We start from the raw sequence: 17,176 nt of genomic DNA, 5'->3' as shown, positions 1-17,176 counted from the left end.
CTATGAGATACAATGGCGAGTTGCCGCTATTACCAAAGCGGCGGCGGCGCCGACGACGACGACAGCCGCGAGGGTCTGTATCAGGGGTAGAAAATACATCACAAGAACTAAGTATTTCACGTCGGCATTCTCCGGAGACTCCCAAAAGCAGCAGTTTCTGGTGCCTACTTTAATAGCACCATTCGCACTATTCATTTGCGAGAGCATTTCTTAAATACCGCACCCATTTATAATTTGTTTTATCCTTGACCGCTTTTTTCGAAAGGGCCACGGTGGGAGGGGCTTTTACAAAATTCATTTGCCTCCTGTGAGGATCGAACTCACGACCTCTGGTTTACTAGACCAGCGCTCTGCCACTGAGCTAAGGAGGCGCCTCCTAGCGCGCTTTTCGGGTACTTTGTTCTTATGGACTAGTGAATCGGAGATCTTCAGCTGGAAACGCACCGCATTAGCGACCATTATTTGCATTTAGTTAGCACAGCTGCTGCTTTCCTACACATCTCACACGATATCGATGTACACCTAAAATTCCAAAACAACACATTTATTTCATTTCAGAGTTACTTTCAGCTTCAAATACCATTCCTCTGATATTCATACGAAGCTAGGCATCGTCGTAACCCGTTACGTTCGTTACGCAAGGCTCACGAGAGGGGCGCAGGTTGCATCCGCGTAGACACAAAATTTTGCGCCGCCCAGCGTGGGGCTCGAACCCACGACCCTGAGATTAAGAGTCTCATGCTCTACCGACTGAGCTAGCCGGGCTCCACACAATGCTTTACGAGCCATACAATACTGATGGGACCTGCGACCATCTATGGAAGATCCTTTTGACTACAGCTTATCTCCTGCTGCCACAAATGAGCTACAATCCCATTCAATGAAAAATTGTCTCCGAAAGGCATCAAATCTGCTTCAAATGATACGTGGCTATCAGCACCATTATTCAACACACATGCTCGACTGTGCGCAGACGCCTGTGGCGTAGCTCTTGGGCCCTGAATCAGACGCAGTAGTTCCAACAAAAACTCTCCTGAACGGCTCTGTGCCGAAAATTTCGCTACACATCACCCTTGTCTTGCTTGAGCTTCAGGTAGACGCCGGTTTGCAGCCAGGAAGCGGACAGCAGCAACTTTCAACTAGTTTTGTAGTACTCAAACAACACAGTAAAACAGCATGCATCTTTTGCAGAACTGGAAAAACTCGACCGTGACAGGATTCGAACCTGCAATCTTCGGATCCGAAGTCCGACGCCTTATCCATTAGGCCACACGGTCACTGGCGCAATACGCTTCCCCAAACACACCTCATTACCGCCATTTGTGCACTTCCCGGAATGAATTTACCATCTTTGACGCAATTCTCCAATTTCAGTACTAAAAATGCGACGCTACTTCTTGCTGTGTCCCATCGCAAGTTACATTCAAGCCCTTATGACGCTCATCAAACAAGAGCGTGCAAATCAGCTTCAATCGCTTAGTGCCATCTCAGTCGGTTGCAGAAGGTACCTCACCCTATGAGATACAATGGCGAGTTGCCGCTATTACCAAAGCGGCGGCGGCGCCGACGACGACGACAGCCGCGAGGGTCTCTATCAGGGGTAGAAAATACATCACAAGAACTAAGTATTTCACGACGGCATTCTCCGGAGACTCCCAAAAGCAGCAGTTTCTGGTGCCTACTTTAATAGCACCATTCGCACTATTCATTTGCGAGAGCATTTCTTAAATACCGCACCCATTTATAATTTGTTTTATCCTTGACCGCTTTTTTCGAAAGGGCCACGGTGGGAGGGGCTTTTACAAAATTCATTTGCCTCCTGTGAGGATCGAACTCACGACCTCTGGTTTACTAGACCAGCGCTCTGCCACTGAGCTAAGGAGGCGCCTCCTAGCGCGCTTTTCGGGTACTTTGTTCTTATGGACTAGTGAATCGGAGATCTTCAGCTGGAAACGCACCGCATTAGCGACCATTATTTGCATTTAGTTAGCACAGCTGCTGCTTTCCTACACATCTCACACGATATCGATGTACACCTAAAATTCCAAAACAACACATTTATTTCATTTCAGAGTTACTTTCAGCTTCAAATACCATTCCTCTGATATTCATACGAAGCTAGGCATCGTCGTAACCCGTTACGTTCGTTACGCAAGGCTCACGAGAGGGGCGCAGGTTGCATCCGCGTAGACACAAAATTTTGCGCCGCCCAGCGTGGGGCTCGAACCCACGACCCTGAGATTAAGAGTCTCATGCTCTACCGACTTAGCTAGCCGGGCTCCACACAATGCTTTACGAGCCATACAATACTGATGGGACCTGCGACCATCTATGGAAGATCCTTTTGACTACAGCTTATCTCCTGCTGCCACAAATGAGCTACAATCCCATTCAATGAAAAATTGTCTCCGAAAGGCATCAAATCTGCTTCAAATGATACGTGGCTATCAGCACCATTATTCAACACACATGCTCGACTGTGCGCAGACGCCTGTGGCGTAGCTCTTGGGCCCTGAATCAGACGCAGTAGTTCCAACAAAAACTCTCCTGAACGGCTCTGTGCCGAAAATTTCGCTACAGATCACCCTTGTCTTGCTTGAGCTTCAGGTAGACGCCGGTTTGCAGCCAGGAAGCGGACAGCAGCAACTTTCAACTAGTTTTGTAGTACTCAAACAACACAGTAAAACAGCATGCATCTTTTGCAGAACTGGAAAAACTCGACCGTGACAGGATTCGAACCTGCAATCTTCGGATCCGAAGTCCGACGCCTTATCCATTAGGCCACACGGTCACTGGCGCAATACGCTTCCCCAAACACACCTCATTACCGCCATTTGTGCACTTCCCGGAATGAATTTACCATCTTTGACGCAATTCTCCAATTTCAGTACTAAAAATGCGACGCTACTTCTTGCTGTGTCCCATCGCAAGTTACATTCAAGCCCTTATGACGCTCATCAAACAAGAGCGTGCAAATCAGCTTCAATCGCTTAGTGCCATCTCAGTCGGTTGCAGAAGGTACCTCACCCTATGAGATACAATGGCGAGTTGCCGCTATTACCAAAGCGGCGGCGGCGCCGACGACGACGACAGCCGCGAGGGTCTCTATCAGGGGTAGAAAATACATCACAAGAACTAAGTATTTCACGACGGCATTCTCCGGAGACTCCCAAAAGCAGCAGTTTCTGGTGCCTACTTTAATAGCACCATTCGCACTATTCATTTGCGAGAGCATTTCTTAAATACCGCACCCATTTATAATTTGTTTTATCCTTGACCGCTTTTTTCGAAAGGGCCACGGTGGGAGGGGCTTTTACAAAATTCATTTGCCTCCTGTGAGGATCGAACTCACGACCTCTGGTTTACTAGACCAGCGCTCTGCCACTGAGCTAAGGAGGCGCCTCCTAGCGCGCTTTTCGGGTACTTTGTTCTTATGGACTAGTGAATCGGAGATCTTCAGCTGGAAACGCACCGCATTAGCGACCATTATTTGCATTTAGTTAGCACAGCTGCTGCTTTCCTACACATCTCACACGATATCGATGTACACCTAAAATTCCAAAACAACACATTTATTTCATTTCAGAGTTACTTTCAGCTTCAAATACCATTCCTCTGATATTCATACGAAGCTAGGCATCGTCGTAACCCGTTACGTTCGTTACGCAAGGCTCACGAGAGGGGCGCAGGTTGCATCCGCGTAGACACAAAATTTTGCGCCGCCCAGCGTGGGGCTCGAACCCACGACCCTGAGATTAAGAGTCTCATGCTCTACCGACTTAGCTAGCCGGGCTCCACACAATGCTTTACGAGCCATACAATACTGATGGGACCTGCGACCATCTATGGAAGATCCTTTTGACTACAGCTTATCTCCTGCTGCCACAAATGAGCTACAATCCCATTCAATGAAAAATTGTCTCCGAAAGGCATCAAATCTGCTTCAAATGATACGTGGCTATCAGCACCATTATTCAACACACATGCTCGACTGTGCGCAGACGCCTGTGGCGTAGCTCTTGGGCCCTGAATCAGACGCAGTAGTTCCAACAAAAACTCTCCTGAACGGCTCTGTGCCGAAAATTTCGCTACAGATCACCCTTGTCTTGCTTGAGCTTCAGGTAGACGCCGGTTTGCAGCCAGGAAGCGGACAGCAGCAACTTTCAACTAGTTTTGTAGTACTCAAACAACACAGTAAAACAGCATGCATCTTTTGCAGAACTGGAAAAACTCGACCGTGACAGGATTCGAACCTGCAATCTTCGGATCCGAAGTCCGACGCCTTATCCATTAGGCCACACGGTCACTGGCGCAATACGCTTCCCCAAACACACCTCATTACCGCCATTTGTGCACTTCCCGGAATGAATTTACCATCTTTGACGCAATTCTCCAATTTCAGTACTAAAAATGCGACGCTACTTCTTGCTGTGTCCCATCGCAAGTTACATTCAAGCCCTTATGACGCTCATCAAACAAGAGCGTGCAAATCAGCTTCAATCGCTTAGTGCCATCTCAGTCGGTTGCAGAAGGTACCTCACCCTATGAGATACAATGGCGAGTTGCCGCTATTACCAAAGCGGCGGCGGCGCCGACGACGACGACAGCCGCGAGGGTCTGTATCAGGGGTAGAAAATACATCACAAGAACTAAGTATTTCACGTCGGCATTCTCCGGAGACTCCCAAAAGCAGCAGTTTCTGGTGCCTACTTTAATAGCACCATTCGCACTATTCATTTGCGAGAGCATTTCTTAAATACCGCACCCATTTATAATTTGTTTTATCCTTGACCGCTTTTTTCGAAAGGGCCACGGTGGGAGGGGCTTTTACAAAATTCATTTGCCTCCTGTGAGGATCGAACTCACGACCTCTGGTTTACTAGACCAGCGCTCTGCCACTGAGCTAAGGAGGCGCCTCCTAGCGCGCTTTTCGGGTACTTTGTTCTTATGGACTAGTGAATCGGAGATCTTCAGCTGGAAACGCACCGCATTAGCGACCATTATTTGCATTTAGTTAGCACAGCTGCTGCTTTCCTACACATCTCACACGATATCGATGTACACCTAAAATTCCAAAACAACACATTTATTTCATTTCAGAGTTACTTTCAGCTTCAAATACCATTCCTCTGATATTCATACGAAGCTAGGCATCGTCGTAACCCGTTACGTTCGTTACGCAAGGCTCACGAGAGGGGCGCAGGTTGCATCCGCGTAGACACAAAATTTTGCGCCGCCCAGCGTGGGGCTCGAACCCACGACCCTGAGATTAAGAGTCTCATGCTCTACCGACTTAGCTAGCCGGGCTCCACACAATGCTTTACGAGCCATACAATACTGATGGGACCTGCGACCATCTATGGAAGATCCTTTTGACTACAGCTTATCTCCTGCTGCCACAAATGAGCTACAATCCCATTCAATGAAAAATTGTCTCCGAAAGGCATCAAATCTGCTTCAAATGATACGTGGCTATCAGCACCATTATTCAACACACATGCTCGACTGTGCGCAGACGCCTGTGGCGTAGCTCTTGGGCCCTGAATCAGACGCAGTAGTTCCAACAAAAACTCTCCTGAACGGCTCTGTGCCGAAAATTTCGCTACACATCACCCTTGTCTTGCTTGAGCTTCAGGTAGACGCCGGTTTGCAGCCAGGAAGCGGACAGCAGCAACTTTCAACTAGTTTTGTAGTACTCAAACAACACAGTAAAACAGCATGCATCTTTTGCAGAACTGGAAAAACTCGACCGTGACAGGATTCGAACCTGCAATCTTCGGATCCGAAGTCCGACGCCTTATCCATTAGGCCACACGGTCACTGGCGCAATACGCTTCCCCAAACACACCTCATTACCGCCATTTGTGCACTTCCCGGAATGAATTTACCATCTTTGACGCAATTCTCCAATTTCAGTACTAAAAATGCGACGCTACTTCTTGCTGTGTCCCATCGCAAGTTACATTCAAGCCCTTATGACGCTCATCAAACAAGAGCGTGCAAATCAGCTTCAATCGCTTAGTGCCATCTCAGTCGGTTGCAGAAGGTACCTCACCCTATGAGATACAATGGCGAGTTGCCGCTATTACCAAAGCGGCGGCGGCGCCGACGACGACGACAGCCGCGAGGGTCTCTATCAGGGGTAGAAAATACATCACAAGAACTAAGTATTTCACGACGGCATTCTCCGGAGACTCCCAAAAGCAGCAGTTTCTGGTGCCTACTTTAATAGCACCATTCGCACTATTCATTTGCGAGAACATTTCTTAAATACCGCACCCATTTATAATTTGTTTTATCCTTGACCGCTTTTTTCGAAAGGGCCACGGTGGGAGGGGCTTTTACAAAATTCATTTGCCTCCTGTGAGGATCGAACTCACGACCTCTGGTTTACTAGACCAGCGCTCTGCCACTGAGCTAAGGAGGCGCCTCCTAGCGCGCTTTTCGGGTACTTTGTTCTTATGGACTAGTGAATCGGAGATCTTCAGCTGGAAACGCACCGCATTAGCGACCATTATTTGCATTTAGTTAGCACAGCTGCTGCTTTCCTACACATCTCACACGATATCGATGTACACCTAAAATTCCAAAACAACACATTTATTTCATTTCAGAGTTACTTTCAGCTTCAAATACCATTCCTCTGATATTCATACGAAGCTAGGCATCGTCGTAACCCGTTACGTTCGTTACGCAAGGCTCACGAGAGGGGCGCAGGTTGCATCCGCGTAGACACAAAATTTTGCGCCGCCCAGCGTGGGGCTCGAACCCACGACCCTGAGATTAAGAGTCTCATGCTCTACCGACTTAGCTAGCCGGGCTCCACACAATGCTTTACGAGCCATACAATACTGATGGGACCTGCGACCATCTATGGAAGATCCTTTTGACTACAGCTTATCTCCTGCTGCCACAAATGAGCTACAATCCCATTCAATGAAAAATTGTCTCCGAAAGGCATCAAATCTGCTTCAAATGATACGTGGCTATCAGCACCATTATTCAACACACATGCTCGACTGTGCGCAGACGCCTGTGGCGTAGCTCTTGGGCCCTGAATCAGACGCAGTAGTTCCAACAAAAACTCTCCTGAACGGCTCTGTGCCGAAAATTTCGCTACAGATCACCCTTGTCTTGCTTGAGCTTCAGGTAGACGCCGGTTTGCAGCCAGGAAGCGGACAGCAGCAACTTTCAACTAGTTTTGTAGTACTCAAACAACACAGTAAAACAGCATGCATCTTTTGCAGAACTGGAAAAACTCGACCGTGACAGGATTCGAACCTGCAATCTTCGGATCCGAAGTCCGACGCCTTATCCATTAGGCCACACGGTCACTGGCGCAATACGCTTCCCCAAACACACCTCATTACCGCCATTTGTGCACTTCCCGGAATGAATTTACCATCTTTGACGCAATTCTCCAATTTCAGTACTAAAAATGCGACGCTACTTCTTGCTGTGTCCCATCGCAAGTTACATTCAAGCCCTTATGACGCTCATCAAACAAGAGCGTGCAAATCAGCTTCAATCGCTTAGTGCCATCTCAGTCGGTTGCAGAAGGTACCTCACCCTATGAGATACAATGGCGAGTTGCCGCTATTACCAAAGCGGCGGCGGCGCCGACGACGACGACAGCCGCGAGGGTCTGTATCAGGGGTAGAAAATACATCACAAGAACTAAGTATTTCACGTCGGCATTCTCCGGAGACTCCCAAAAGCAGCAGTTTCTGGTGCCTACTTTAATAGCACCATTCGCACTATTCATTTGCGAGAGCATTTCTTAAATACCGCACCCATTTATAATTTGTTTTATCCTTGACCGCTTTTTTCGAAAGGGCCACGGTGGGAGGGGCTTTTACAAAATTCATTTGCCTCCTGTGAGGATCGAACTCACGACCTCTGGTTTACTAGACCAGCGCTCTGCCACTGAGCTAAGGAGGCGCCTCCTAGCGCGCTTTTCGGGTACTTTGTTCTTATGGACTAGTGAATCGGAGATCTTCAGCTGGAAACGCACCGCATTAGCGACCATTATTTGCATTTAGTTAGCACAGCTGCTGCTTTCCTACACATCTCACACGATATCGATGTACACCTAAAATTCCAAAACAACACATTTATTTCATTTCAGAGTTACTTTCAGCTTCAAATACCATTCCTCTGATATTCATACGAAGCTAGGCATCGTCGTAACCCGTTACGTTCGTTACGCAAGGCTCACGAGAGGGGCGCAGGTTGCATCCGCGTAGACACAAAATTTTGCGCCGCCCAGCGTGGGGCTCGAACCCACGACCCTGAGATTAAGAGTCTCATGCTCTACCGACTGAGCTAGCCGGGCTCCACACAATGCTTTACGAGCCATACAATACTGATGGGACCTGCGACCATCTATGGAAGATCCTTTTGACTACAGCTTATCTCCTGCTGCCACAAATGAGCTACAATCCCATTCAATGAAAAATTGTCTCCGAAAGGCATCAAATCTGCTTCAAATGATACGTGGCTATCAGCACCATTATTCAACACACATGCTCGACTGTGCGCAGACGCCTGTGGCGTAGCTCTTGGGCCCTGAATCAGACGCAGTAGTTCCAACAAAAACTCTCCTGAACGGCTCTGTGCCGAAAATTTCGCTACACATCACCCTTGTCTTGCTTGAGCTTCAGGTAGACGCCGGTTTGCAGCCAGGAAGCGGACAGCAGCAACTTTCAACTAGTTTTGTAGTACTCAAACAACACAGTAAAACAGCATGCATCTTTTGCAGAACTGGAAAAACTCGACCGTGACAGGATTCGAACCTGCAATCTTCGGATCCGAAGTCCGACGCCTTATCCATTAGGCCACACGGTCACTGGCGCAATACGCTTCCCCAAACACACCTCATTACCGCCATTTGTGCACTTCCCGGAATGAATTTACCATCTTTGACGCAATTCTCCAATTTCAGTACTAAAAATGCGACGCTACTTCTTGCTGTGTCCCATCGCAAGTTACATTCAAGCCCTTATGACGCTCATCAAACAAGAGCGTGCAAATCAGCTTCAATCGCTTAGTGCCATCTCAGTCGGTTGCAGAAGGTACCTCACCCTATGAGATACAATGGCGAGTTGCCGCTATTACCAAAGCGGCGGCGGCGCCGACGACGACGACAGCCGCGAGGGTCTCTATCAGGGGTAGAAAATACATCACAAGAACTAAGTATTTCACGACGGCATTCTCCGGAGACTCCCAAAAGCAGCAGTTTCTGGTGCCTACTTTAATAGCACCATTCGCACTATTCATTTGCGAGAGCATTTCTTAAATACCGCACCCATTTATAATTTGTTTTATCCTTGACCGCTTTTTTCGAAAGGGCCACGGTGGGAGGGGCTTTTACAAAATTCATTTGCCTCCTGTGAGGATCGAACTCACGACCTCTGGTTTACTAGACCAGCGCTCTGCCACTGAGCTAAGGAGGCGCCTCCTAGCGCGCTTTTCGGGTACTTTGTTCTTATGGACTAGTGAATCGGAGATCTTCAGCTGGAAACGCACCGCATTAGCGACCATTATTTGCATTTAGTTAGCACAGCTGCTGCTTTCCTACACATCTCACACGATATCGATGTACACCTAAAATTCCAAAACAACACATTTATTTCATTTCAGAGTTACTTTCAGCTTCAAATACCATTCCTCTGATATTCATACGAAGCTAGGCATCGTCGTAACCCGTTACGTTCGTTACGCAAGGCTCACGAGAGGGGCGCAGGTTGCATCCGCGTAGACACAAAATTTTGCGCCGCCCAGCGTGGGGCTCGAACCCACGACCCTGAGATTAAGAGTCTCATGCTCTACCGACTTAGCTAGCCGGGCTCCACACAATGCTTTACGAGCCATACAATACTGATGGGACCTGCGACCATCTATGGAAGATCCTTTTGACTACAGCTTATCTCCTGCTGCCACAAATGAGCTACAATCCCATTCAATGAAAAATTGTCTCCGAAAGGCATCAAATCTGCTTCAAATGATACGTGGCTATCAGCACCATTATTCAACACACATGCTCGACTGTGCGCAGACGCCTGTGGCGTAGCTCTTGGGCCCTGAATCAGACGCAGTAGTTCCAACAAAAACTCTCCTGAACGGCTCTGTGCCGAAAATTTCGCTACAGATCACCCTTGTCTTGCTTGAGCTTCAGGTAGACGCCGGTTTGCAGCCAGGAAGCGGACAGCAGCAACTTTCAACTAGTTTTGTAGTACTCAAACAACACAGTAAAACAGCATGCATCTTTTGCAGAACTGGAAAAACTCGACCGTGACAGGATTCGAACCTGCAATCTTCGGATCCGAAGTCCGACGCCTTATCCATTAGGCCACACGGTCACTGGCGCAATACGCTTCCCCAAACACACCTCATTACCGCCATTTGTGCACTTCCCGGAATGAATTTACCATCTTTGACGCAATTCTCCAATTTCAGTACTAAAAATGCGACGCTACTTCTTGCTGTGTCCCATCGCAAGTTACATTCAAGCCCTTATGACGCTCATCAAACAAGAGCGTGCAAATCAGCTTCAATCGCTTAGTGCCATCTCAGTCGGTTGCAGAAGGTACCTCACCCTATGAGATACAATGGCGAGTTGCCGCTATTACCAAAGCGGCGGCGGCGCCGACGACGACGACAGCCGCGAGGGTCTCTATCAGGGGTAGAAAATACATCACAAGAACTAAGTATTTCACGACGGCATTCTCCGGAGACTCCCAAAAGCAGCAGTTTCTGGTGCCTACTTTAATAGCACCATTCGCACTATTCATTTGCGAGAGCATTTCTTAAATACCGCACCCATTTATAATTTGTTTTATCCTTGACCGCTTTTTTCGAAAGGGCCACGGTGGGAGGGGCTTTTACAAAATTCATTTGCCTCCTGTGAGGATCGAACTCACGACCTCTGGTTTACTAGACCAGCGCTCTGCCACTGAGCTAAGGAGGCGCCTCCTAGCGCGCTTTTCGGGTACTTTGTTCTTATGGACTAGTGAATCGGAGATCTTCAGCTGGAAACGCACCGCATTAGCGACCATTATTTGCATTTAGTTAGCACAGCTGCTGCTTTCCTACACATCTCACACGATATCGATGTACACCTAAAATTCCAAAACAACACATTTATTTCATTTCAGAGTTACTTTCAGCTTCAAATACCATTCCTCTGATATTCATACGAAGCTAGGCATCGTCGTAACCCGTTACGTTCGTTACGCAAGGCTCACGAGAGGGGCGCAGGTTGCATCCGCGTAGACACAAAATTTTGCGCCGCCCAGCGTGGGGCTCGAACCCACGACCCTGAGATTAAGAGTCTCATGCTCTACCGACTTAGCTAGCCGGGCTCCACACAATGCTTTACGAGCCATACAATACTGATGGGACCTGCGACCATCTATGGAAGATCCTTTTGACTACAGCTTATCTCCTGCTGCCACAAATGAGCTACAATCCCATTCAATGAAAAATTGTCTCCGAAAGGCATCAAATCTGCTTCAAATGATACGTGGCTATCAGCACCATTATTCAACACACATGCTCGACTGTGCGCAGACGCCTGTGGCGTAGCTCTTGGGCCCTGAATCAGACGCAGTAGTTCCAACAAAAACTCTCCTGAACGGCTCTGTGCCGAAAATTTCGCTACAGATCACCCTTGTCTTGCTTGAGCTTCAGGTAGACGCCGGTTTGCAGCCAGGAAGCGGACAGCAGCAACTTTCAACTAGTTTTGTAGTACTCAAACAACACAGTAAAACAGCATGCATCTTTTGCAGAACTGGAAAAACTCGACCGTGACAGGATTCGAACCTGCAATCTTCGGATCCGAAGTCCGACGCCTTATCCATTAGGCCACACGGTCACTGGCGCAATACGCTTCCCCAAACACACCTCATTACCGCCATTTGTGCACTTCCCGGAATGAATTTACCATCTTTGACGCAATTCTCCAATTTCAGTACTAAAAATGCGACGCTACTTCTTGCTGTGTCCCATCGCAAGTTACATTCAAGCCCTTATGACGCTCATCAAACAAGAGCGTGCAAATCAGCTTCAATCGCTTAGTGCCATCTCAGTCGGTTGCAGAAGGTACCTCACCCTATGAGATACAATGGCGAGTTGCCGCTATTACCAAAGCGGCGGCGGCGCCGACGACGACGACAGCCGCGAGGGTCTCTATCAGGGGTAGAAAATACATCACAAGAACTAAGTATTTCACGACGGCATTCTCCGGAGACTCCCAAAAGCAGCAGTTTCTGGTGCCTACTTTAATAGCACCATTCGCACTATTCATTTGCGAGAGCATTTCTTAAATACCGCACCCATTTATAATTTGTTTTATCCTTGACCGCTTTTTTCGAAAGGGCCACGGTGGGAGGGGCTTTTACAAAATTCATTTGCCTCCTGTGAGGATCGAACTCACGACCTCTGGTTTACTAGACCAGCGCTCTGCCACTGAGCTAAGGAGGCGCCTCCTAGCGCGCTTTTCGGGTACTTTGTTCTTATGGACTAGTGAATCGGAGATCTTCAGCTGGAAACGCACCGCATTAGCGACCATTATTTGCATTTAGTTAGCACAGCTGCTGCTTTCCTACACATCTCACACGATATCGATGTACACCTAAAATTCCAAAACAACACATTTATTTCATTTCAGAGTTACTTTCAGCTTCAAATACCATTCCTCTGATATTCATACGAAGCTAGGCATCGTCGTAACCCGTTACGTTCGTTACGCAAGGCTCACGAGAGGGGCGCAGGTTGCATCCGCGTAGACACAAAATTTTGCGCCGCCCAGCGTGGGGCTCGAACCCACGACCCTGAGATTAAGAGTCTCATGCTCTACCGACTTAGCTAGCCGGGCTCCACACAATGCTTTACGAGCCATACAATACTGATGGGACCTGCGACCATCTATGGAAGATCCTTTTGACTACAGCTTATCTCCTGCTGCCACAAATGAGCTACAATCCCATTCAATGAAAAATTGTCTCCGAAAGGCATCAAATCTGCTTCAAATGATACGTGGCTATCAGCACCATTATTCAACACACATGCTCGACTGTGCGCAGACGCCTGTGGCGTAGCTCTTGGGCCCTGAATCAGACGCAGTAGTTCCAACAAAAACTCTCCTGAACGGCTCTGTGCCGAAAATTTCGCTACAGATCACCCTTGTCTTGCTTGAGCTTCAGGTAGACGCCGGTTTGCAGCCAGGAAGCGGACAGCAGCAACTTTCAACTAGTTTTGTAGTACTCAAACAACACAGTAAAACAGCATGCATCTTTTGCAGAACTGGAAAAACTCGACCGTGACAGGATTCGAACCTGCAATCTTCGGATCCGAAGTCCGACGCCTTATCCATTAGGCCACACGGTCACTGGCGCAATACGCTTCCCCAAACACACCTCATTACCGCCATTTGTGCACTTCCCGGAATGAATTTACCATCTTTGACGCAATTCTCCAATTTCAGTACTAAAAATGCGACGCTACTTCTTGCTGTGTCCCATCGCAAGTTACATTCAAGCCCTTATGACGCTCATCAAACAAGAGCGTGCAAATCAGCTTCAATCGCTTAGTGCCATCTCAGTCGGTTGCAGAAGGTACCTCACCCTATGAGATACAATGGCGAGTTGCCGCTATTACCAAAGCGGCGGCGGCGCCGACGACGACGACAGCCGCGAGGGTCTCTATCAGGGGTAGAAAATACATCACAAGAACTAAGTATTTCACGACGGCATTCTCCGGAGACTCCCAAAAGCAGCAGTTTCTGGTGCCTACTTTAATAGCACCATTCGCACTATTCATTTGCGAGAGCATTTCTTAAATACCGCACCCATTTATAATTTGTTTTATCCTTGACCGCTTTTTTCGAAAGGGCCACGGTGGGAGGGGCTTTTACAAAATTCATTTGCCTCCTGTGAGGATCGAACTCACGACCTCTGGTTTACTAGACCAGCGCTCTGCCACTGAGCTAAGGAGGCGCCTCCTAGCGCGCTTTTCGGGTACTTTGTTCTTATGGACTAGTGAATCGGAGATCTTCAGCTGGAAACGCACCGCATTAGCGACCATTATTTGCATTTAGTTAGCACAGCTGCTGCTTTCCTACACATCTCACACGATATCGATGTACACCTAAAATTCCAAAACAACACATTTATTTCATTTCAGAGTTACTTTCAGCTTCAAATACCATTCCTCTGATATTCATACGAAGCTAGGCATCGTCGTAACCCGTTACGTTCGTTACGCAAGGCTCACGAGAGGGGCGCAGGTTGCATCCGCGTAGACACAAAATTTTGCGCCGCCCAGCGTGGGGCTCGAACCCACGACCCTGAGATTAAGAGTCTCATGCTCTACCGACTTAGCTAGCCGGGCTCCACACAATGCTTTACGAGCCATACAATACTGATGGGACCTGCGACCATCTATGGAAGATCCTTTTGACTACAGCTTATCTCCTGCTGCCACAAATGAGCTACAATCCCATTCAATGAAAAATTGTCTCCGAAAGGCATCAAATCTGCTTCAAATGATACGTGGCTATCAGCACCATTATTCAACACACATGCTCGACTGTGCGCAGACGCCTGTGGCGTAGCTCTTGGGCCCTGAATCAGACGCAGTAGTTCCAACAAAAACTCTCCTGAACGGCTCTGTGCCGAAAATTTCGCTACAGATCACCCTTGTCTTGCTTGAGCTTCAGGTAGACGCCGGTTTGCAGCCAGGAAGCGGACAGCAGCAACTTTCAACTAGTTTTGTAGTACTCAAACAACACAGTAAAACAGCATGCATCTTTTGCAGAACTGGAAAAACTCGACCGTGACAGGATTCGAACCTGCAATCTTCGGATCCGAAGTCCGACGCCTTATCCATTAGGCCACACGGTCACTGGCGCAATACGCTTCCCCAAACACACCTCATTACCGCCATTTGTGCACTTCCCGGAATGAATTTACCATCTTTGACGCAATTCTCCAATTTCAGTACTAAAAATGCGACGCTACTTCTTGCTGTGTCCCATCGCAAGTTACATTCAAGCCCTTATGACGCTCATCAAACAAGAGCGTGCAAATCAGCTTCAATCGCTTAGTGCCATCTCAGTCGGTTGCAGAAGGTACCTCACCCTATGAGATACAATGGCGAGTTGCCGCTATTACCAAAGCGGCGGCGGCGCCGACGACGACGACAGCCGCGAGGGTCTCTATCAGGGGTAGAAAATACATCACAAGAACTAAGTATTTCACGACGGCATTCTCCGGAGACTCCCAAAAGCAGCAGTTTCTGGTGCCTACTTTAATAGCACCATTCGCACTATTCATTTGCGAGAGCATTTCTTAAATACCGCACCCATTTATAATTTGTTTTATCCTTGACCGCTTTTTTCGAAAGGGCCACGGTGGGAGGGGCTTTTACAAAATTCATTTGCCTCCTGTGAGGATCGAACTCACGACCTCTGGTTTACTAGACCAGCGCTCTGCCACTGAGCTAAGGAGGCGCCTCCTAGCGCGCTTTTCGGGTACTTTGTTCTTATGGACTAGTGAATCGGAGATCTTCAGCTGGAAACGCACCGCATTAGCGACCATTATTTGCATTTAGTTAGCACAGCTGCTGCTTTCCTACACATCTCACACGATATCGATGTACACCTAAAATTCCAAAACAACACATTTATTTCATTTCAGAGTTACTTTCAGCTTCAAATACCATTCCTCTGATATTCATACGAAGCTAGGCATCGTCGTAACCCGTTACGTTCGTTACGCAAGGCTCACGAGAGGGGCGCAGGTTGCATCCGCGTAGACACAAAATTTTGCGCCGCCCAGCGTGGGGCTCGAACCCACGACCCTGAGATTAAGAGTCTCATGCTCTACCGACTTAGCTAGCCGGGCTCCACACAATGCTTTACGAGCCATACAATACTGATGGGACCTGCGACCATCTATGGAAGATCCTTTTGACTACAGCTTATCTCCTGCTGCCACAAATGAGCTACAATCCCATTCAATGAAAAATTGTCTCCGAAAGGCATCAAATCTGCTTCAAATGATACGTGGCTATCAGCACCATTATTCAACACACATGCTCGACTGTGCGCAGACGCCTGTGGCGTAGCTCTTGGGCCCTGAATCAGACGCAGTAGTTCCAACAAAAACTCTCCTGAACGGCTCTGTGCCGAAAATTTCGCTACAGATCACCCTTGTCTTGCTTGAGCTTCAGGTAGACGCCGGTTTGCAGCCAGGAAGCGGACAGCAGCAACTTTCAACTAGTTTTGTAGTACTCAAACAACACAGTAAAACAGCATGCATCTTTTGCAGAACTGGAAAAACTCGACCGTGACAGGATTCGAACCTGCAATCTTCGGATCCGAAGTCCGACGCCTTATCCATTAGGCCACACGGTCACTGGCGCAATACGCTTCCCCAAACACACCTCATTACCGCCATTTGTGCACTTCCCGGAATGAATTTACCATCTTTGACGCAATTCTCCAATTTCAGTACTAAAAATGCGACGCTACTTCTTGCTGTGTCCCATCGCAAGTTACATTCAAGCCCTTATGACGCTCATCAAACAAGAGCGTGCAAATCAGCTTCAATCGCTTAGTGCCATCTCAGTCGGTTGCAGAAGGTACCTCACCCTATGAGATACAATGGCGAGTTGCCGCTATTACCAAAGCGGCGGCGGCGCCGACGACGACGACAGCCGCGAGGGTCTCTATCAGGGGTAGAAAATACATCACAAGAACTAAGTATTTCACGACGGCATTCTCCGGAGACTCCCAAAAGCAGCAGTTTCTGGTGCCTACTTTAATAGCACCATTCGCACTATTCATTTGCGAGAGCATTTCTTAAATACCGCACCCATTTATAATTTGTTTTATCCTTGACCGCTTTTTTCGAAAGGGCCACGGTGGGAGGGGCTTTTACAAAATTCATTTGCCTCCTGTGAGGATCGAACTCACGACCTCTGGTTTACTAGACCAGCGCTCTGCCACTGAGCTAAGGAGGCGCCTCCTAGCGCGCTTTTCGGGTACTTTGTTCTTATGGACTAGTGAATCGGAGATCTTCAGCTGGAAACGCACCGCATTAGCGACCATTATTTGCATTTAGTTAGCACAGCTGCTGCTTTCCTACACATCTCACACGATATCGATGTACAC

The 17,176-nt window shown here is 48.0% G+C and overlaps 34 non-coding genes across 34 annotated transcripts; all 34 read right to left on the bottom strand.

The window, feature by feature from the left end:
* Positions 1 to 299: 299 nt before the first annotated feature.
* Positions 300 to 371, bottom strand: Trnat-agu (transfer RNA threonine (anticodon AGU)). Its single transcript has one exon. It is a non-coding gene; the product is annotated as a tRNA-Thr (tRNA).
* A 321-nt stretch (positions 372 to 692) lies between these two features.
* Trnak-cuu (transfer RNA lysine (anticodon CUU)) lies at positions 693 to 765 on the bottom strand. Its single transcript has one exon. It is a non-coding gene; the product is annotated as a tRNA-Lys (tRNA).
* Positions 766 to 1,204: 439 nt separating this feature from the next.
* On the bottom strand, positions 1,205 to 1,277 carry Trnar-ucg (transfer RNA arginine (anticodon UCG)). Its single transcript has one exon. It is a non-coding gene; the product is annotated as a tRNA-Arg (tRNA).
* Positions 1,278 to 1,813: 536 nt separating this feature from the next.
* Positions 1,814 to 1,885, bottom strand: Trnat-agu (transfer RNA threonine (anticodon AGU)). The gene has a single exon. It is a non-coding gene; the product is annotated as a tRNA-Thr (tRNA).
* Positions 1,886 to 2,206: 321 nt separating this feature from the next.
* On the bottom strand, positions 2,207 to 2,279 carry Trnak-cuu (transfer RNA lysine (anticodon CUU)). The gene has a single exon. It is a non-coding gene; the product is annotated as a tRNA-Lys (tRNA).
* A 439-nt stretch (positions 2,280 to 2,718) lies between these two features.
* On the bottom strand, positions 2,719 to 2,791 carry Trnar-ucg (transfer RNA arginine (anticodon UCG)). The gene has a single exon. It is a non-coding gene; the product is annotated as a tRNA-Arg (tRNA).
* Positions 2,792 to 3,327: 536 nt separating this feature from the next.
* Trnat-agu (transfer RNA threonine (anticodon AGU)) lies at positions 3,328 to 3,399 on the bottom strand. The gene has a single exon. It is a non-coding gene; the product is annotated as a tRNA-Thr (tRNA).
* A 321-nt stretch (positions 3,400 to 3,720) lies between these two features.
* Trnak-cuu (transfer RNA lysine (anticodon CUU)) lies at positions 3,721 to 3,793 on the bottom strand. Its single transcript has one exon. It is a non-coding gene; the product is annotated as a tRNA-Lys (tRNA).
* A 439-nt stretch (positions 3,794 to 4,232) lies between these two features.
* Trnar-ucg (transfer RNA arginine (anticodon UCG)) lies at positions 4,233 to 4,305 on the bottom strand. The gene has a single exon. It is a non-coding gene; the product is annotated as a tRNA-Arg (tRNA).
* Positions 4,306 to 4,841: 536 nt separating this feature from the next.
* Positions 4,842 to 4,913, bottom strand: Trnat-agu (transfer RNA threonine (anticodon AGU)). Its single transcript has one exon. It is a non-coding gene; the product is annotated as a tRNA-Thr (tRNA).
* Positions 4,914 to 5,234: 321 nt separating this feature from the next.
* On the bottom strand, positions 5,235 to 5,307 carry Trnak-cuu (transfer RNA lysine (anticodon CUU)). Its single transcript has one exon. It is a non-coding gene; the product is annotated as a tRNA-Lys (tRNA).
* Positions 5,308 to 5,746: 439 nt separating this feature from the next.
* On the bottom strand, positions 5,747 to 5,819 carry Trnar-ucg (transfer RNA arginine (anticodon UCG)). Its single transcript has one exon. It is a non-coding gene; the product is annotated as a tRNA-Arg (tRNA).
* Positions 5,820 to 6,355: 536 nt separating this feature from the next.
* Trnat-agu (transfer RNA threonine (anticodon AGU)) lies at positions 6,356 to 6,427 on the bottom strand. The gene has a single exon. It is a non-coding gene; the product is annotated as a tRNA-Thr (tRNA).
* A 321-nt stretch (positions 6,428 to 6,748) lies between these two features.
* Trnak-cuu (transfer RNA lysine (anticodon CUU)) lies at positions 6,749 to 6,821 on the bottom strand. Its single transcript has one exon. It is a non-coding gene; the product is annotated as a tRNA-Lys (tRNA).
* A 439-nt stretch (positions 6,822 to 7,260) lies between these two features.
* Trnar-ucg (transfer RNA arginine (anticodon UCG)) lies at positions 7,261 to 7,333 on the bottom strand. The gene has a single exon. It is a non-coding gene; the product is annotated as a tRNA-Arg (tRNA).
* Positions 7,334 to 7,869: 536 nt separating this feature from the next.
* Positions 7,870 to 7,941, bottom strand: Trnat-agu (transfer RNA threonine (anticodon AGU)). The gene has a single exon. It is a non-coding gene; the product is annotated as a tRNA-Thr (tRNA).
* Positions 7,942 to 8,262: 321 nt separating this feature from the next.
* Positions 8,263 to 8,335, bottom strand: Trnak-cuu (transfer RNA lysine (anticodon CUU)). Its single transcript has one exon. It is a non-coding gene; the product is annotated as a tRNA-Lys (tRNA).
* Positions 8,336 to 8,774: 439 nt separating this feature from the next.
* Trnar-ucg (transfer RNA arginine (anticodon UCG)) lies at positions 8,775 to 8,847 on the bottom strand. The gene has a single exon. It is a non-coding gene; the product is annotated as a tRNA-Arg (tRNA).
* A 536-nt stretch (positions 8,848 to 9,383) lies between these two features.
* Positions 9,384 to 9,455, bottom strand: Trnat-agu (transfer RNA threonine (anticodon AGU)). Its single transcript has one exon. It is a non-coding gene; the product is annotated as a tRNA-Thr (tRNA).
* A 321-nt stretch (positions 9,456 to 9,776) lies between these two features.
* Trnak-cuu (transfer RNA lysine (anticodon CUU)) lies at positions 9,777 to 9,849 on the bottom strand. Its single transcript has one exon. It is a non-coding gene; the product is annotated as a tRNA-Lys (tRNA).
* Positions 9,850 to 10,288: 439 nt separating this feature from the next.
* Positions 10,289 to 10,361, bottom strand: Trnar-ucg (transfer RNA arginine (anticodon UCG)). The gene has a single exon. It is a non-coding gene; the product is annotated as a tRNA-Arg (tRNA).
* A 536-nt stretch (positions 10,362 to 10,897) lies between these two features.
* Trnat-agu (transfer RNA threonine (anticodon AGU)) lies at positions 10,898 to 10,969 on the bottom strand. Its single transcript has one exon. It is a non-coding gene; the product is annotated as a tRNA-Thr (tRNA).
* A 321-nt stretch (positions 10,970 to 11,290) lies between these two features.
* On the bottom strand, positions 11,291 to 11,363 carry Trnak-cuu (transfer RNA lysine (anticodon CUU)). The gene has a single exon. It is a non-coding gene; the product is annotated as a tRNA-Lys (tRNA).
* A 439-nt stretch (positions 11,364 to 11,802) lies between these two features.
* Positions 11,803 to 11,875, bottom strand: Trnar-ucg (transfer RNA arginine (anticodon UCG)). Its single transcript has one exon. It is a non-coding gene; the product is annotated as a tRNA-Arg (tRNA).
* Positions 11,876 to 12,411: 536 nt separating this feature from the next.
* Trnat-agu (transfer RNA threonine (anticodon AGU)) lies at positions 12,412 to 12,483 on the bottom strand. Its single transcript has one exon. It is a non-coding gene; the product is annotated as a tRNA-Thr (tRNA).
* Positions 12,484 to 12,804: 321 nt separating this feature from the next.
* Positions 12,805 to 12,877, bottom strand: Trnak-cuu (transfer RNA lysine (anticodon CUU)). Its single transcript has one exon. It is a non-coding gene; the product is annotated as a tRNA-Lys (tRNA).
* A 439-nt stretch (positions 12,878 to 13,316) lies between these two features.
* On the bottom strand, positions 13,317 to 13,389 carry Trnar-ucg (transfer RNA arginine (anticodon UCG)). Its single transcript has one exon. It is a non-coding gene; the product is annotated as a tRNA-Arg (tRNA).
* A 536-nt stretch (positions 13,390 to 13,925) lies between these two features.
* Positions 13,926 to 13,997, bottom strand: Trnat-agu (transfer RNA threonine (anticodon AGU)). The gene has a single exon. It is a non-coding gene; the product is annotated as a tRNA-Thr (tRNA).
* Positions 13,998 to 14,318: 321 nt separating this feature from the next.
* On the bottom strand, positions 14,319 to 14,391 carry Trnak-cuu (transfer RNA lysine (anticodon CUU)). Its single transcript has one exon. It is a non-coding gene; the product is annotated as a tRNA-Lys (tRNA).
* A 439-nt stretch (positions 14,392 to 14,830) lies between these two features.
* On the bottom strand, positions 14,831 to 14,903 carry Trnar-ucg (transfer RNA arginine (anticodon UCG)). Its single transcript has one exon. It is a non-coding gene; the product is annotated as a tRNA-Arg (tRNA).
* Positions 14,904 to 15,439: 536 nt separating this feature from the next.
* Trnat-agu (transfer RNA threonine (anticodon AGU)) lies at positions 15,440 to 15,511 on the bottom strand. The gene has a single exon. It is a non-coding gene; the product is annotated as a tRNA-Thr (tRNA).
* A 321-nt stretch (positions 15,512 to 15,832) lies between these two features.
* Positions 15,833 to 15,905, bottom strand: Trnak-cuu (transfer RNA lysine (anticodon CUU)). The gene has a single exon. It is a non-coding gene; the product is annotated as a tRNA-Lys (tRNA).
* A 439-nt stretch (positions 15,906 to 16,344) lies between these two features.
* Trnar-ucg (transfer RNA arginine (anticodon UCG)) lies at positions 16,345 to 16,417 on the bottom strand. The gene has a single exon. It is a non-coding gene; the product is annotated as a tRNA-Arg (tRNA).
* A 536-nt stretch (positions 16,418 to 16,953) lies between these two features.
* Trnat-agu (transfer RNA threonine (anticodon AGU)) lies at positions 16,954 to 17,025 on the bottom strand. The gene has a single exon. It is a non-coding gene; the product is annotated as a tRNA-Thr (tRNA).
* Positions 17,026 to 17,176: the final 151 nt, after the last annotated feature.

This window comes from Schistocerca nitens, chromosome 8, assembly GCF_023898315.1.
Source record: "Schistocerca nitens isolate TAMUIC-IGC-003100 chromosome 8, iqSchNite1.1, whole genome shotgun sequence".
Taxonomy (NCBI): Eukaryota; Metazoa; Arthropoda; class Insecta; order Orthoptera; family Acrididae; genus Schistocerca; species Schistocerca nitens.
The sequence above is the reverse complement of the archived record's forward strand: the minus strand, read 5'-3'. Positions and strand labels throughout refer to the sequence as shown.